The following is a 6,430-nucleotide window of genomic DNA, read 5'->3' on the forward strand; positions in this document are numbered from 1 at the left end:
TCTTCTTCTTCTTCTTCTTCTTCTTCTTCTTCTTCTTCTTCTTCTTCCTAAGTAAACAAGTAAAGGCTTATTATCACTGGAGCCAAATGTCACCTGACATGTACCCCTGAAACTCAGAGCTTCAAAATTTAAGATGGATCTCAGAGTCTGTGGATTGACACTTGAATCTAACTTTTAAACTTTCTGTGACTGAGTTTCTTTTTTATATAGAATTGAAATGGATATAGTGTTGAAATGGATAACTTTAAATGTCCCTTGCAGCACTGCTGTGAAAAAGGATCCTCCTGCAAATTCCTTTCCCTTCTTTGTTGACACTCACAGCAGGGGTGGAGGTGTGATGGATCAGCACTCACACCTAAGATTACTTATTGTACATTTGGATAATTATGATTATTTATTGTTCAGGTTGTGATAGGTGATGTTGATGGTGGCTTTACTTTTCTTCTACTTAATAATACTATAAATTTGAATTCGGCTCTCATATTCCTCTCCCTGCTAGATTTTTCTTCTCTCCAAGTTATTACTTTCCAATTTTGTCGAAGGAGAATGCGTGATGTAGTATAATGTGGAAATCCTTTATCCTGCTCTCTCTTCTCAGGATGCTCATCAACATGGTCATCAATGTCCTCCCTAAATTCTAGTACCCACATGTGACCTATCATAACATCTCATTAAGTTTTACCTGAATAATGATGATGATGGTTGTAGAGGTGGTTGTGGTGATTTTATAGCAACTACAATGTGTCAGGCACTATGCTAAAGAGGTTTTAAAATATTACCTTATTTAATAATCACAAAAACCCTGGGAGGTAGATGCTATTATTATTCCTATTTTCTAGATAAGTTAACTGAGTTAAATGACTTTACCAGGATCATACATTTAGTCATTATTTCTGGCCAGATTTAAACTCAGATACTGGCCTGGCTCTATCTACTGTGCCATGTAACTGTCCTATCAGTTGTTAAGCCATTTTGACATTGCTTTAGCTTACTCTATTGCTACATCATTCTGTTAACTTTCACAGTGGCTTCTTTCTTTGTACTTGGTTACCAATAGATTGAGGGGGAAAATCTGCTTGGATTACCACCTATACAAAAAGAAAAGAAACACAACAATAAATTCAATATGAAAGAACCCAAAGCCTGTACCCTACACGAGGGGGTCTGTCAAACAATCTCATTCAAGTGACCAAAATTGTTTTTGTTCAATAAAGAAAGACATGAGAACCTTGAGCTTGACTCATCTACCAATTTTACCCCTGTTGTCATTGTTATAAAGTCTGGCTGACCTTGAGTCTGCTGCATGCTGCTAGAAAGGATTAGCCTGCTGCCACCATCTTCCGCACAGGAGAGTTAGCGAGCTGCCTCAAAGGAGAGGCAGTCATAAAAAAATAGCAAACTGAACAGCACAAAGAATTGTTCCCCTTCAGGAAGAATTTAGGATAGCTTTAAACATATGTAGTGTAAATGATCTTTTCCACACAGAATTAAGAAATTCCTCTCCTGTCATCTCCTGTGTGTGTGTATGTGTGTGTGTTTATAACCTTCTGTGACATGCTGCCTGCTCATATGTCTCTTTCTTTGACTCATCAATCTCCCTTGCAATCCTTGGTCTAATTTGTGGTTCGTAACATACAACTTGTAATTGTTAATATATGAAAGACTTTGTATGTGATGTCTCCATTATTTGTCTTTTGGATGCCTGGGGATTTCCATTTCATTTGATACTTCTATAGTATAGTGCAGAAATAAATAGATGTGTGAATGTATGTATATATGTATGTGTATGTATGAAAACACATAAATATAAAAAATATATAGTATATATTAGACATAGCATAGTATATGGTGCGTGTAGATAGATAGAGAGACAGACTGATAGACAGACAGACTGATAGATATATATAAATAGAAAGACAGACAGACTGACAGACAGACAGATAGCCTGGCACATAGTAGATAAACTTTGTAATGTCAAGATGATAATAGAAATCCCTGAACACATTGTGCAGACTGTCCTAGAGGAATTCTCTCATAGAAGAAAATGAACAGGAATTCTACAGATTAAGAAGGTATTGAAGGATTGGAATCCAAATTGGGGTAAGAAAGGTCCATCACAAACCCTTTGAGATATAGTGTATGTAATGCATAATTTATATTACTTTTGCAAGTGTTACATCATGTTCAGAATGTGAAATTTATATCTGGAACACCTGGATTCAAATAGGCCCTTTCACAATTATTAACTGGAAGAAAATGGGCAAATCAGTGAACTTGGTTATGGGTATAGACCTTCTTTTGAAATGAGCCACCAAGGTATGGAATGTATTTTGGCAGGAGTTCCCAAATTAGGAATCCCATGGTCTGAGGCTAACAAAATTTTTGAAGTATTATTTTGCTTCTTCCTTTCCTCTAAGAGAGTTCAGTACTGACATTATGATGTAAGGGACAGGGAACAAGAAACGAGTGTGATGCAAAAACAGAAAAGTTATAAATAAAATCGATTTTAAAATCATAGGATAACCATAGATTATTTTTATTGTTTTGTTCAATCATTTTTCCTTGTATCTGACTTTCGATGACAGCATTTGGGGTTTTCTTGGCAGATAATGGAGTAGTTTGTCATTTCCTTTTCCAGCTCACTTTGCAGATGAGGAAACTGAGGCAAACAGAATTATGTGACTTGTCCTGAGTCACACATCTATTCAGTGTCAGAGACTGGATTTGAACTAATGAAGATGATTCTTTCTGACTCCAAGTCTGGCACTCTTATCTACTTTGCCACCTGACTGCCCAGATCATCTTTACTTGTTGTTTATGAATTATTTAATACACTGAAAGATTCTACTTGTGCTAGTGCTAGAAAGATACTAGTGCTCCTTCCAGATACACACACACATACATATCTATATACACATGCATATGTGTATGTGGCTGTATACTCTTAACCTTTTCATCTTATTATATTTCAAGGCTATTCTAGTGCATATGATTACTTGCTTGTCATTGCTGTTTATAGGCATATAACATCATTGTTCAAAGCATCACGGATTTTAACAGCAAAGAATTGGAAACAAAGTGGCAATCATTGATTGGGAAACATATAAACATATGCCAGTGCATAGATGTAATGGTATTTTCATTCAGTGCAATAAACTATTATGAAGAATTCTGGAAATCTTGTCACTTCTCTCAAGTACTTTAACAGCAAGCACCCCAGCGTCCCCAGGGTGGCTGCCAACACAAGTTCTTAGATCTGCTTTTCTAAAGGAAAACAACTCAATGGGTTAACAACCTTTCTTTAATCAAATATATGTCATTTACCTAGTTCATTGGAAACGTCAGCACCCTGAACTTCAGAGAAAACAGAGGTTACAAGCAGAAGTTACAAACAGACAGAGAAACATTTCAGCAGACAGGCTTCCAACTGTCTTGACCATTACATCCATACCTAGTGAGTTACCAGAGAGGGAAACACCAACATCTGGGTTTTCAAACCTGGGGCGGGGAGGGGGGGGGAGCTTCATGGATGCCCAGAGTCTTGTCTGTTCAAATCACACAATTCTTCTCAAAGTGAGCCCCAAAAGGAAGCCCCACATCAGGGTTTATATTGCTCTCTCCTCGGTCAGAGAATGTCACAACCCCCCTGATCCATTGCACAATCACAGAGGACCAAGGTGTGGACATTCCTGAAAACCAAGCCTGCCACCACAGTCTCTAGGTGCACTTAAACCTATCAAAAGGCCAAGGGGCAGGGAAGATCTTAAATTCTCATTTCCACAACAGGTATTTGTGCAGAGTTACTTCTTTTCTCTCCTCCCTTCCACTCCCCTCCTCTTTTCCTCTTTGTCTTTCTACTGTCCTCCCTTATTCCTCTCCTTTCTTCTTGTCCCCTCCATCATTACTCTCATTTCTTCTCCTGAAAGCATTCATTCAGCTTACTGTGTATAAAGTACTGTGCTATGAGTAGAGTAAGCCAAATTCAATAGTAAAATGAGTCCTCATGTTCTACTCTAAGAGACAACAGGAATGGAAAGTGTTAGCTCCAAGTCAGTTAGAAATGACCCACGGGTTTTAAGGGTTTAGTAATTAAGAAGATGGTAGTGCCATTTCTTTAAAGTAATTTCCAATGATAAAAAATGATATTTGTTTTCCTGCAGATAGTGCCAAGGAACTTTGAAACAGGAAGTTTAATTTCTGGGCCTCAATAGCTGATGTTAGCATGTATGGATAACCAGACACATGCAGATGCCTGTCCTATTTCTCATCAATGTGTTATCCCTTTCCACTTTAACCTAAAATAATATTTTGGAATGACATGACTCAGTATTTGCTAAACACTCTTCAAGCTTCTGTTCCTTTCTCTCTCTTAAAAATAATAATATATTGAGACAAATAGCCCATAATCATCAGTAATTATTTTCAATAATATATGATGTGCTCAAAACTTAAAATATGCAACTTCAAATATACAAGGTATATAAAATATACGCTGTGCTCTAAACTGCAGAGTATTACCCAGGGATGCCATGTCTCTGTGTCTTTCAGAGGGATATGAAGTGTCTACTTGTTCTCTCTCTCTCTCTCTCTCTCTCTCTCTCCCTCTTATATGCATAAACATATGTGTACATATTTACATATATGTATACACATATGTTTTCTATAAATACATGCATGTCTACATATGTTTGTCTATACTGACTTTTTTGGTATGTTTTTTTTAAATTAGATTCAACACTTTGTTTAAACAAATCAAGCTGGTCCTTCATCATCTGTCATTCCAGATTAATTTGACATTATTCCCCTCTCTACATTCCACATTCCAAGCAAAATGGCCTCTGGGCTGTGCCCAGAAATTGAGGTTCCATCTCCAAAATGTACTTCTTTGTACAGTCTGTGAACTGCGCCTTGTATGTACCCTTTCTTTACTTCTTTCTCTTAAAATGACTAGCATACTGACCCACACAACTTTTAGAGATTACCCTCTTCAAATTAACTTTTAATTTCTCATCTTTATAAATATTCCACTCCCTGCTTAAAGAATGTAACTTTCCAACTCACATATACAAAATATTTATGGCAGATCTTTTCTGTGGGGCCAAAGAATTGGAGATTGAGTGGATGCCCATCAATTTGGAAATGACTGAAGGAGTTATGCTATATGAATGTAATGGAATACTATTGTGCTATAAGAAATGGTGAGCTGGCAGATTTCTGTAATACCTAGAAAGAAAAGTGAAGGGATACTGAGTGAAGTGAGGAGAACCAGGGGAACGTTGTACAGAATAACAACTACATTGTGTAACGACTGACTTTGATAGACTTAGGTCTTGTCAGAAATGCAAGGATTGAGGACAACTCCAAAAGCCTCATGATAAAAAAATGCTATACACATTCTGAGAAAGAACTGCGGAGTTGGAATGCCAATATAAGGAGACTATTTTCTCTCTTTTTCTTTTGTTGTTTTGTTTTATTTTTTTCTTTCTCTTGGTTCCTTTCATTCCTTTTAATTCTTCTGTACATCATGCCTAATGTGAAAATTTGTTTAATATGAGTTTATGTGTAAAGTCTATGTCAGATTGCAAGCTATCTTGGGGAGGGGAGAGGAGAAAGAGGGGAGAAAAGACAAAACTCAAAATCTTATGGAAGTGAACGTTGAAAACTAAAAATAAATTAATAATTAAAGTGGGGACAAGAGGACACAAAATGCAGCCAGATTATGATATGAGAAAATTATTAAATGTATCTTAGAAACAAAATATATAAAGAAAAGAAAAAAAAAGCAATGTAACTTCCCTGAGAACAGGGAACACCTTTTTTATATCTACATTGCTTGCTATAATAAATTCATATCAGATTCACAGGAATGGAAACCATATTGATATTTTCATTGACATAAAGAAATTATAGGGATAGAATCTCCCCCTTGTAAGTGTAAGACAGCAACTTATCTCAAGATTATATCCTTAGAAACTTGACTAGGGCAGTAAGATGTTAAGTCCCAAGTGTGACACAGGCAGTATGAGGAAGAGCCAGGACTTGAGCCCAGGTATGAACTTGCATTGTAAATTCAGAGGGAAATCTGAAATACACATGGTTGATCCCCTCATCGATCTCCCTTGACGAGGTCTAAAATGTGATGCTGAAATCTTTTCTGTATGGCATGCATCTTGATGCCAAAGTGAACAGCATAATGTATTCTCCTGTTGCATTCTAATTTTATGACAAATCACAAGGAAATGGTTCCTACAAGCTTTGCTCCTTACAATAATTCACATGCTAAAGGATAGAAACTCTGAAGAGGACTCTCAAAGTGCTTAAATAAATAAAACCTCAGAACTATTGAAAAGCTTGTTTTTATATGATTTTTTTATCTCTTAAAAGTGTTTCTGAATCTACCAAAAAACACCGGTTCACCTTGGGGACTCAA

This window comes from Petaurus breviceps, unplaced genomic scaffold (genome assembly GCF_028583685.1).
Source record: "Petaurus breviceps papuanus isolate PSGF00001 unplaced genomic scaffold, PetGlider_PUasm1.0 139, whole genome shotgun sequence".
Taxonomy (NCBI): domain Eukaryota; kingdom Metazoa; phylum Chordata; class Mammalia; order Diprotodontia; family Petauridae; genus Petaurus; species Petaurus breviceps.